This window comes from Esox lucius, chromosome 20 (assembly GCF_011004845.1).
Source record: "Esox lucius isolate fEsoLuc1 chromosome 20, fEsoLuc1.pri, whole genome shotgun sequence".
NCBI classification, from domain to species: Eukaryota; Metazoa; Chordata; class Actinopteri; order Esociformes; family Esocidae; genus Esox; species Esox lucius.
The window spans coordinates 17,578,425-17,591,935 of NC_047588.1; positions in this window are offsets into that span (position 1 = coordinate 17,578,425).

The following is a 13,511-nucleotide window of genomic DNA, read 5'->3' on the forward strand; positions in this document are numbered from 1 at the left end:
TGAAATGACACCTGTAAACCAAATAAAACTAAGATCAATATGTAGACATCAGTCTTCCTGAATGTTTTTATGCTTGAATGTTGAAATGTATTAACACAATTAAAATGTAAAAAAGCACTTTTATTATTGATTAACATACATAACTAACCTAACTAACTGACCTTAACCCCCTACTTTACAATGACAATATCATGATTAAACAGTTGACATTAAAGCCAACGTACCTGAACATAAGTCATGCAAGGTTTTACTGTGTAAACCTTATTGTACTAATTACACCATATAGAGTATATTAAGTCCTTTGTAGGAGTGACAACTATAACCTTCTAATGCAAGGTTAGTCAGAGTGTGTTTCATTTCAGCCCAAGTAACCTAATGCAGATCAAATGGAGTGAAATACATCAGTTCCACATGTAAAATTAAAGCTGCAACCAGCATTTAGCGGTCTTCAGCTTAAAGCTATTACTAGCCAGATTGCTTTTTGTTTTCTTCAATTGGACACATATCCAACTCATGTCCATAGTTGTAAGCAATATTACATGTATGTTTTTTTCCTTTTCACTAGTATAATCATGTGGTCAAGTTATAATTCATATATACAGTAAACTAAAGTAATAACCCTGATCATGTGTATCATTTCACATATCAGCCAGATGTGATCTACATGTACAGTTTGCCTGTACTTTACTTGAATTTCAAAACCTCCCAAGCTCCACCACAACTCTCTGGCGTGACTGCACTGGTCAACTCAGCATCCTTCTGGGTCTAGGTCTTTGTACTATTTTCAATGAATTATAGGGATAAATGATTTACACATCATTGCATTCTGTTTTTTATCTTGCATTTTATGCAACGTCCCAACTTTTCAGGAAACAGTGTGGTAGCAAAAAAGTATATGAATTTACAAACCAACAAGAAAATATTTGTAATTTGAAAATTATTTTATTTATCACCCACCTCACACTCTCCCAAGTTGGTCACCAGCATTTAAATCAGACCTGTGTGGGACTTCATAACCATCAGGAAGGATAAAGTAGGAAATCTGACCTAGCTGACTCAAAAGAAATTGCTAAACAATTATCTTTTCCACTAATAGAGTTCTATCCTTTTCCAATCAGTGAAACATTTGTTCCAACTATCAAGCGATCAAAAAAGAAATAAATCAAACTGGACATTTTAGAAAACATTAAAATTAAAAAACACAAGCCACAATGAATACTTTACTCTTCATTGCATTATTTTCTTCACTAATGGTGAAGAATTGTGAAAGATCCTGAAAAGAAAAAATTTACTATGAACTGATAAAACAAGAAATATTATCCAATGGACAAAATACAATATCACAAGTGAAGATGGAAGGCTTACTCTTCCTCGTTGTCAGAAATGAGTCATACATTTTACTTTCACCTCTGCCATTGGGACCAGCTGCTGCACTTGATCAAAAACTGTTTTAAAAGACTATAAAACAATGTCCCCCATCTGATTAAATTATTTCATAATATTTTTATATCGCTTTTACAATTTTATCAAATGTCTTGTTGAATCATGACTTGTGGAATGCATAGTAAAAATCTTTACATTTGAATACTTGTGAGCTGACGCAATGTTTACATATATACAGCTCCGGAACAAATTAAGAGACCACTCCTAATTTTTTGTAAATCAGCATATCTACCTGTATGGCAGCCATTCCATTCCAGTGTCTGTTAAATACCAACACAGGCCCACCTCATTTTACTTAATGAGGTACTGATTAGGTGATTACCTAAACCAAATATAATTTAACAAGGAAAAATATTAAAACCACTACTGTGGTCATCACTATCCTCTTGCAGTAGGACCAGCTGGATGGCAAAAACAGTGCAAGTAGTACCTCAAAGTTAATTTGAATAAAAAATGTACTATTCAGCATGACGAAAGAGTTGTAAAGAAAAGCTTTAAATTGAGGAAAAGAAGGGTTCAATTCTGGCTTTACTGGCAGAGGGATTCAGTGAGCGTCAGGTTGCATCCATCCTGAAAATATAAAATATGGCGGTTCATAAGAACAAGGTCAAGCAACAGACATTGGGGACAACAAAGCTACAGACTGGCAGAGGACGAAAACCACTGTCTCATTGGAATGTCACTCAACAACCGTAGGATGACATCAAGTGACCTACAAAAAGAATGGCAAACAGCACGGCGAGGACGGTTCGAAACAGGCTCCTAGGGGCAGCGCTGAAGTCGTGCAAAGCTAGAAAAAATACCTTAATCAATGAGAAGCAAATAAGAGCCAGGCTGAGTAATGGAGTAAGGTCATCATCTCTGACTAGTAAAATGTTCAGCTTTCCCCAACACCTGGTCGTCTAATGGTTAGACGGAGACCTGGAGAGGCCTACAAGCCACAGTGTCTCGAACCCACTGTGAAATTTGCTGGAGGATCAGTGATGTTCTGGGGATGCTTTAGCAAGGCAGAATCGGGCAGATTTGACTTTTTGTAGGACGCATGAATCAAGCCAAGGTTATCCTGGAAGAACACCTGCTTCCTTCTGCTCTGACAATGTTCCCCAACTCTGAGAATTGTCTTTTCCAGTAGGACAATGCTCCTTGCCACACAGCCAGGTCAATCAAGGTGTGGATAGAGGACCACCAGATCAAAACCCTGTCATGGCCAGCCCAATCTCCAAAACTGAACCCCATTGAAAACATCTGGAATTTGATCAAGAGAAAGTTGGATATAGTCACCCAACAGCAATGTGACAGACTGGTGGAGAGCATAGCAAAGATGCACGAAAGCTGTGATTAAAAATGGATTTATTCCACCAAATATTGATTTCTGAACTCTTCCTAATTTAAAACCTTGGTATTTTGTTGTTGAAAAATGAATATGAATTTTTCTTTGCATTATTTGAGGTCTGAAAACAATACATATTTTTTGGGTTATTTTGACCAGTTTTTATTTTCTACAAATAAATACTCTAAATGTATATATTTTCATTTGGAATTTGGGAGTAATGTTGTCAGTAGTTCATACAATAAAACAAAACAGTTCATTTTACTCAAACACATACCTATGATAATTTTGCAGTGAAAACTCTAAATTTATTCCAGAGCTGTGTGTAAGCGATAAACACTCAACTCCCTTCTCAGATTTGATTATTCCAATGTAAGTACTGAGGCGTTTATCCCTCTTATAACCCAGCGGGGGTAATGTTGTGAACCAACATTATTTTCTCAAATTTCTATTGGTTTAAACTGTAATCATAGAAAACAATAGCACAATCCTAGTCTTATTAGGAACCCATGTAAGTTGTTGCATCTTTAGATTACCCATTTAACAGATACAGTATTTTCATCATTGTCACATGAAACTGCTCATATTTGATGTGCATTTTGAGAAAAGCGTTTTACCGCCAGTAGCATTTGGAAGATTTACACAAAGCCTAGCAAAAAGGCCCTCTGTCACTCTAATATGCATTGACCATACCACCTTTTGCAGTTTACTATACTCCTTGAAAACAGCACTGTAAGTGGTCAGAATTAACCAACTCTTATACCAGCTGCTCTTAATAGACAAATAAAATGGGATATAGTTACCTGCAATAAAATTATTTACTGTTTTGGTGGTTTTAATGTTATCAAACATTACAGTTTTTTTTATGTACCTTAGCCCTTTTAACACAATGTAATTTACTTCAGCACTGCAGAGGGAATATAGGGCTGTAGAGAGGGAATATAGGGTTATAGAAAGGGAATATAGGGTTATAGAGAGGGAATATAGGGTTATAGGGAGGGAATATAGGGTTATAGAAAGGGAATATAGGGTTATAGAGAGGGAATATAGGGTTATAGAGAGGGAATATAGGGTTATAGAAAGGGAATATAGGGTTATAGAGAGGGAATATAGGGTTATAGAGAGGGAATATAGGGTTATAGAAAGGGAATATAGGGTTATAGAGAGGGAATATAGGGTTATAGAGAGGGAATATAGGGTTATAGAGAGGGAATATAGGGTTCTAGAAAGGGAATATAGGGTTATAGAAAGGGAATATAGGGTTATAGAGAGGGAATATAGGGTTATAGAAAGGGAATATAGGGTTATAGAGAGGGAATATAGGGTTATAGAAAGGGAATATAGGGTTATAGAGAGGGAATATAGGGCACTAGCAGCCAAAATACAGTTTTTACCTATTGAAGGCATCCACCATTTTAATTTGTTTAAATGGATGGGACATTCAACTTCCCTGGCTGATCATTATAAATGATTAATGTCAAAACCGATTAATGTCAAAGGTGACTAATTAGGAGGGAAGAGCCAACGAAGTCCAACCCAGCTGACAACATTTAAATGGCCGAGGACATGCTCTCACATATTCCATAACTTCAAAGTACATGATGACTCAGTCAGGCATAAAGGGTGTAGACAGCATAAATGTGTCTCCTTGATGTCTCGTTGGGCCACAGGATTGCTTCTGTGTCACTGGATTCCAACCCACCTTTCCTAACTACACTAAGAACTATTTCAATTATTCATAAGGGCTATAAATATACTTGAGGATCCACACACTGTGCCCGGCCATTATTAAATGAGCAAAATTACATCCTGAAAATTACACACACACACACACACACACACACACACACAGATGCATGCACGCACACACACACACACACAAGCAGGTGAGATCTTGTAGCTTATTCAGTTTTTGTCTGAGACAGGGTAAAACATGTTATCATTACAGTAATAGATTCAGTCTGTCAATCAAATTTTTTTTCTCTCTATCTTAGTTCATATCCCCAAGGAGATAGTTCCCAGTTTGCAGATGTTCAAGGTGAATTACATATTACATAAAAGTCTAACGTTTAGCACACACCTATTTTCAAAGGGGCTTCCAACAAACAGAAGACCTTACTAATAAAGAAAGTTGAAGGCAGTTAACACAAACAGCTTTCTGCATCACATCAGCCATGAATTAACACAGAAACAAGACTGGGAAACAGATACTCAAGTAACAGTCTTCATGGTTTCAAACCACTAGCAGATATGTGAAATTTGTGAAAAGGGCAGGAAAAAAGTAACCTTCTTCTCCCTGTTTCCTTTCTATGTTGAAATGATGGAAATAAGTGTAAAAATGAAAAGGAAGTTCTGATAGACATCACTGGTCTGTAATATAATCACTGGTCAATAATATAATTGACCCCAACCCCTTCCCATTTAAATGAGAAACTCTACCTGGAAAGGTAGTAGCTAACTCCCTCTCACTTGGTTATGAATGCAAAGAACAATCAACAATGTTTTTACAGGGACTGTAGGTGTACTTTTCATTTGTAGTTGACCCAGGTTTGCAGTCCAAAATCCAGGCAATATTTCTCTATACCTTTGAAACCTGTAATGGATCATACAGGTATTTACACAATTTCCTCTTCCTTTATGGGTTTGAATGTGACAAGGTTATTGGTCAATCTGACTATGGCACCATCTACCCAGCAAGGCCCCTCATTATGCTCCCATGGACACACCAGAAACAATTTTAGAATGGGTCATTTAGGCTTAATTGACCATGTGATTACATTCCCTTTTCCATTCAGAAGAAACTGTCATGATCATATTATTCTGACATTGTCAGATAAAGTTTCACTAAGGCTTCAAATCAATGTTTATTGAAAGCCGATAACCGCCATTTAAAGACTATGAGTCATGCTGTGGTGTGGTGGCGACCCTCAAACAATCAACAATTTCTTGAAACAACAGCAAATAAAGTCAATGTACAGTAGAATCGAAGATACCTCTTATCAGCATATGATGTTGAAAGGACTTTTCTCATTTTTGAAGTTATTTACTTTCTGGAATGCTTGTGTTCTGTTAGTGGAATCATCCAAATAGTCATTTCTTATAGGATCAGGTATTTGGGGGAGTTGGTCAAACTCAACAGAGCGTGTCACATGGTGGGATGTGTGGAACATCCTGGTGAATGTATCCATGTATTCATCCACTAACCCCACATAAATGAACGGTCAGTGCTGCTTTGACATGGCATTCATTTGGTCTGTAGTGTGTGGGATCTTTCCTGACAGGAACCCAAGCAGCTTTCAGCTAAGCAAGCCCTGAAGTAAGTGCGGTCAGCAGGTAATAATTACAGTAAAACCTACCCTAGAGTGTACAGAACTAAAGACAGGAAAGTAGGCATACTGTCTGAGTGCTTAAAAGCCCATCACTTCATATTTAAGTCATGGTATGCTTATTTAATGAAAAAAGGTCAACTAATGTGGGTAGTTGGGCCTAGTCACATCATAACATTTTAAGAATATGTTGATACATTTTTACCAGTTACAGGAAGAGAAAATATTGGGCTGACAGATCTTGGTGATAGGTGCAACACATTCACACAGCGCTTTATGTGGGACAGTATGTTTAAAGCTTTATGAAACAAGCTAAGCGAACTGTTCGTATCAGAAGAGATAAAGTTAGAAAGCTAACCTTATGTCAGTAACATAATTGAATAACCACCTCAGTTACATTTGGTGGATTCTTAGGAACCAGAGGTGTTCAAAGTTTTTCTCTTTCATGAACACAAGTTTCTGATAAGCCATTAGCCTTGCAGCATTTTAGTACCTTGATCCTTATGATGAATTCTTTAAATATTTGTTTTGCTATGCACTACTGTTTTATCACTTTTCATGTTTCTACATAGCAGTAAATATACATTTAAATGTAATTTAAAAATACACTATTGCACAAAAGCTTGGGGTCACTTAGAAATGTTCTTGTTTTTGAAAGAAAAGCAATTATTTTGTCTATTACAATAACATCAATAAACAGCTGGTTTTCAATAGAATATCTTCATACAAACAGAGGCTCATTATCAGAAACCATCACTCCTGTGTTCCAATGGCACATTGTGTTTGCTAATCCAAATGTATCATATTAAAAGGCTAATTGATCATTAGAAAACTTTTGCAATTATGTTAGCACCGTTGAAAACTGTTGTTCTGATTAAAGATTCAATTCTAGATTAAAAAATGAATTCTCATGCTGATTAAAAAACTAATTCTTTAGACTAGACCTGTATCTTCAGCATCAGTTGTAATGAGCTGGGGATGAGAGGCAAGGATCCAAAAGCAGAAGGGGCTTTATTCAAAAGAAAACATTGACGAAGGACTGGAATAGGGTCACAACAGGAACTGATCACTGACATGACTTAAAAAATAACAAATCTACTAAGAGACACTAAGACCTGACACGAACCGGGAACACGAATAAAGAAAGACTAATAGTATACATAGGAACAGGCGCGATACAAAACACTGGCATGAATGAACAACATACATTAACAACTCACAACACTCTGACACAAACACAGAGCTTAAATAAATGACCTAATCAGAGCAAAGACCAACAGGTGTGAAGACTAACAAGGCGAAGAACAGGTGTACTGACTTTAACAACGCGAAACTAACATAGAGATAACATCGAGAACTTGAATGATAAGAAAACCACACAACACACGACAGAGATGTATAGAAAAACAGACTACACAACTAAACCAGACAGGCATGACATTACATTAACGTGTGAGGGTTCAATTACAGGCTCAAACTGGCTCTAACCATTATAGAAAGAGGAGTGTGAGGCCCTGGTGCACAACTGAGCAAGAGGACAAATACATCACAATGTCTAGTTTGAGAAATAGATGCCTCATAGGTCCTCAACTGGCAGCTTCATGACATACTACCCGCAAATCAACAGGCTCAACGTCAACAGTGAAGAAGCAACTCCAGGATGCTGGCCTTCTAGGGAGAGTTGCAAAGAGAAAGCCATATCTCAGACTGGCCAATAAAAAGAAAAGATTAAGATGGGCATAAAAACACAGACACTGGACAGAGGGAGAACTCTGCCTAGAAGGCCACAAGTCATAAAACATGGCTTTATACCACATGATACACAATGTTCATCCAGTGTACAGGTAAAGGATATTTTTTCGGGTTTAAATGCTGGGTGTTTAATTTATGGAGCTTGATATGTGTGAAACTGGACTGTTGCTATGGAAACTAACACAGCAGAGTCAGTGGGAAGATACAACGTTTACTTAAGGAGGTGACTCTCTCATTCCATACCACCTGGGTCTGGTCTCTCACTGAGTTCCTTTGAAACAATATGTGGCAGTCTGACGTTCTGCTTCCTCTTTCGTGTCTTTGTTTGTCTGGCAGAGTGTAGGAAAGAGGCAAGGACAAAGATAAAGTATTTCATTTAATATAATAGAAAAGTATTTTTATATGTTTGCCTTAAATACCTTACTCGTTGAAAGATTTATGTTGATTACAGCATAGACTCAGTTGGCAGTTTAATGTATTGGGTACAGTACTGGGTTCATGAAAATGGATTGCTGCTACAGATTGCGAGTCTCATGTCAACATAGACCTTATGAAACCTCATGGAACATCTCTTACTCCTTGTAAGATTCATGCCCCAAAGAATTACAGATTTTCGGTGGTCAAACTGGTCTGACCTGGTACTACAGCTAATAAACTGGCCACTAAGTATACGTGAAGAATTATGATCCCAAGCAGTTAAAAAGGCTGCAATGTTGCTTCACATGAAATTTAAGTAATGAGATTCATTGATTTAGATGGATTGTTGTCATGACAGAAATACAGATATTTTAGCAATTTTGATGCTCCTAGTTCAATCACCATGAAAATGCAAAGTTTGCTGACCAGAAATGTGACCATACATGATATTTTTTCGAAGATTAGTGTAGATGTCTCAAACCTGAGGGAGGTTAATTATCAAGATTGTAAGAATGTTAAAAATATTTTAAAAAGAGGATAACATGTGAAAGGATAACATGTAGTTAGAGGATAACATGTAGCTAGGAAGTTTTGTTTTCCTAAATATTGGTGAAGGAGAGTTATTGATGAAGATGCAGAATTTGGAGACAAAAGGAAAAAGAATTAAGCTAATGGCAGAGGTGATAGAATGGAACAAGAGAGAGTAGTAGGAGTGATAGAAAGAAAATTGCAATAGCACATGACAAACTAGGTAGGCACTTGGGTTGGGTTGGAGAACGAAAGAGAGGAGACAAAGTAGTAATCAGAGACACGGAGGTGGATTTCAGAGGGATTAGTCGACAAATATAATCTGGTAAGTGACAACTTTCAAAACCACATGAAAAGAAGCAAACAGGTATAGAAAAGAACCTGTAGTTCACAAAGCTAAAAAAAGGCTAAATCAGATATACTTTTTAATCTTTCATTTACACTAATAAATCAATCAATCAAATGTATTTATTAAGCCCTTTTTACAACAGCAGTTGTCACAAAGTGCTTTTACAAAAACACCTGGCCTTAAACCCCAAGGAGCAAACAACAGTAGTGTTGAATTTCAGTGGCTAGGAAAATCTCCCTAAGAAGGCCGTAATTTTGGAAGAAACCTAGAGAGGACCCAGGCTCAGAGGGGTGAGCAGTCCTCTTCTGGCTGTGCCGGGTGAGATATTAAGAGTCCAATTGAAATAATGAATAAATGCATGTGGGCAAAATCCAGAGTCTATTTAAATTTAGACCAGGTCAGAAGCATGACCAGATGGACAAGGAGAGGGACAACACGGGGGAGGGAGGAGGTGTCAGCACAGTGGCAGCTGAAATCGTCAGGTATCGTCTTGATCTGCAACACAACCAGGAGGACTTTGGACAGGGACAGCAATGGCCCCCCAAACCAGGTGTGGACCAGGACCTCATGTGCTCCTAAAGTTTAAACTGGGCAAATTCAGAAAATGCATTCCTCATATCAACAATGATTTACAGGGGATAAGGAAAACTTAGTGGGGAATATTGCATCTTGGGACTGAGTGAGGTGAGATACCCATGTGAAAGAGTTGTGTGGAACCTTCATCTCTCTTCTTCCTTTAATACAGTAACTCAACCCAAATGACCCAACTCAGCAGAACGCTCTCTGTTTTAGTGACAATACCTCTGCTTGACAAGAATGCCACTTCCAGCTGTGTGGAATGTTTAGTACAAACACTAATGATGTGAAACCAGTCCCCCTCCAATACAGGCACTGATTACTATAACCAGGACATGACCCGGGCCTGAAACCTGTGATCTTTTTACAATAAGCTTGGTGCAAGTATTGTGCAGCAAGCAGTTCATTGTCATAGGGATTTTGGATAAAGCACTTAGTAGTATACAGTACTTAGTAGATGTCCACCCTTACTATCAAAATAACATACTAGACAGAATTATATTGAAGACAGAAAATACTGTAATTCTAATCACAAAGCAGAGGGTCTGTGGCTACAGATTTAAGTGGAGTAAAGCTATGAGAGCATTCCTGGTTTGCCAAACATTACAAGACAATTTGATCCCCTTTCATGTTGTTGTTGTTGTTTTTAAGAATACCATTGTGTATGGAGCGGTTAGGAGTCTGCTGTGACAATATATGGTTTCATTTATCATCTCTAAAGTGCCATAATGTTATACATGCATATTATTATAAACAACCAGTACATAACATATAGTGTCAGAAAACCGTTAAAAAAATGTATTTAGAAAGGCATTTCATGAAAACGCACCCACCATATCAAGTCTGTGAAAACCTGAATTATTATGCCATTTCAATTAATTGCTGACTGAATCCATGGACGTTCTTCTCAGTGTGTTCCTCTAGCTAGCAGATGGTGCTCCTTTCCAAAAGCCCTGTCAGCTGTTCTAACACCACACATCCATCTGAAGTGCTGTCCCCTTTCAATGTGTTCTGTCCTGTGATTTTGGGCCTCAGAATAGTTTTCTGTTATGCTGCCAGAGATCCATATCTCTTATCGACGTTTCAGGAAGATTCCGCTTATCCTTGGTGTTGGCAAGTGTACCGGGTATTCATTGTAAAGCTAAATTTAAAAGATTGAAAAGCATTAAACTGTTTAAAACAAACTGCTTTATCACCCCAGTAGACTAACAGTATTAAGATGAGCACTGATGTTTGTACTTAAAACAGAAGAGTGGAAACTTGAAGGATGAAAGAAAATTTAACCAAAATCCTTTGATTGTGATATAAGGTCATATATCAGTGCAAAACTAAGTAACTGGGCAAGAATGGCCTTGATCAGAGAGGTGTAGTTTCTCTGCAGAGATGGGAGAACCTGCCATAAGAACAACCATCTCTGCAGCACTCCATCAATCAGGCCTTTATAGTAGAGTGGCTATATGGACACTACAGCTGAGTATAAGGCATATGACATTCCTTGAGAGCATGAGGAAAAACATTCAATGGGCTGACGAGACATGGCTTATACAATCTCACAGCTGGGACTGGGTAATTTGTCAGAAAGGAGGGAATGATGAACAGAATGAAATATAGAGAGGTCCTTGAAGAAACCTGATCCAGAGCGCACAGGACCTAATACTACATCTTACAGTATGGCAACAACTAAGTCTGTGAATGTGTTTGAGTGGCCCAATCAAAGCTTGGACTGGGACCCCATTTAACAGCTGTGCCACTCCCTATACAATCTCACAAAGCTTGACAGGATCTGAAAGGAAGAATTTTGAAATTGCCCAAATCCAAATTGCCCAAACTGGTTGAGGCACAGCCAAGATAATGGGATCACTGCTGGGATCACTGCCAAAGTTGATTTTAAGATATTTCAACTTTGTATTTGAAAAAAAATGCTAATATTTTAGTTTGTCACTATGATGTAATCAAATAGAAATAAAGTCCATAACACAACAAAATGGGTATAAAAATGTATGACCACATGCACACACAGCTTACTTTTTTAATGAGCTACTCCTGCATGGTGAGACCATCCAGAAGATAAAACAGCAGTTACAGTCCTGTGTTGTTTTGTCCCTGGATGATTAAACCCTGGCCAGCACAGCACACCTTGTCTGCCTCTAAACATCTGTTGGATGTCTGTAACCCCAACATTTCCCACATGTCACTAGGACTCAAGCTATGGTAGATTCATATTTGATTGTAGTGTATGCTGGCTTTGGAATCCCAGATTAAAAATAAATACTGTTTAGTGTGCTTTTTGCAATATACTACAAAATATAACCTTTTAGTTAATGTGCAATATTGCCAGTTTTGAAAGTTTTGAACACTTTTTTAGACAGTTTGTAAAAGACCTGGTGTGAAAAGATCTAATGTGATTGATAAAACAATAAATTAGTGAGAAAGGTATTTTGAGCCCTGAAGGTACAGAGAACAGAGGATCCCACCTAAAGGACTAACACCTCTCTCCCCATCATGTTTCTTATATGCTTCAAATTTTACAGTAACTGTTGTTTCAATCTCACTCTTAAAGCTATTAATATTATTCCAATATACTGTATATTATACATTTACCCTATGCCAGTGATAATTTTGCAGATCTGATTGATATTCAACAATATGTTTTAAACATTCAGTGGACAATGTGTTCTATACATACTGTAACATTACAAATATTTTATTCAAATAACGGGTATATTAATGTACCAGCATATAGAAAAGACACTATTTAAGATGTTATTTTATTTTAAGCATATTTCATTATTATGTTTATAATGAAGGTTAATTTCATGGTAAATGGGGTATGCTGAGACTAATGTTTTCACTATAAAATGTATGTAATGTAACAAAACCCATTAAGTTTAACAAAGAATGATATCCCTACAGTTAAAAAAAAGTCTGCATACCCTTAGTTCTTAATACTGTGTATTGCCCCCTTTGCATCAATGACAGGGTGCAGTCTATTGTAATAGTTGTCTATGAGGCCCCGAATTCTTGCCGGTGGTATAGCTGCCCATTGATCTTGGCAAAATGCCTCCAGGTCATGCAAAGTCTTTGGTCATCTTGCATGAACCGAACGTTTGACATCTCCTCAGAATGGTGAGGAGACAGTGATGGTCACTCCAGAACCTTCACCTTTTTCTGCTGTAACCAGGTCTTTTGACAGTTCATTCCTGCTCCCTATGGCTCAGTATCTAGCCTGCTAGATCCAAGTGAGAGCTAACAAACTCATTGACTATTTATACACAGACACTAATTGCAATTTAAAAAGCCAAAGGTGTGGGACATTAACCTTTAATTGCTATTTTAACCTGTGTGTGTCACCTTGTGTGTCTGTAACAAGGCCAAACATTCAAGGCTATGTGAACTTTTGATCAGGGCCAGGATTTAAACAGGGGCCAAACAACTATGTGATAATAAATGGCTTCATATGATCACTATCCTCAAATAAAAGACCGTTTTTTTTGCATGACCAGTCAATATTTTCAAATTCAATGCCAAAACTTCACAATATCTGCCAGGGTATGCAAACTTATGAGCACAACTGTAGCAGACAGATCCAACAAAGAATTCAGTGACATAGGCTATTAGCTAAAATGTATGTTTTCAGTCCTTGTTAACAACCTGATACACACAGTTATATCTCAGGGCCACAAACTAGAATAGTATCTAGTTCAAGTAGTAAAATAATTAGCTATCCAGCAACATGTTTTACCAGATAACTGACAAAATCTGTGAGAATGATGCAGAATGCAAGCTGTGT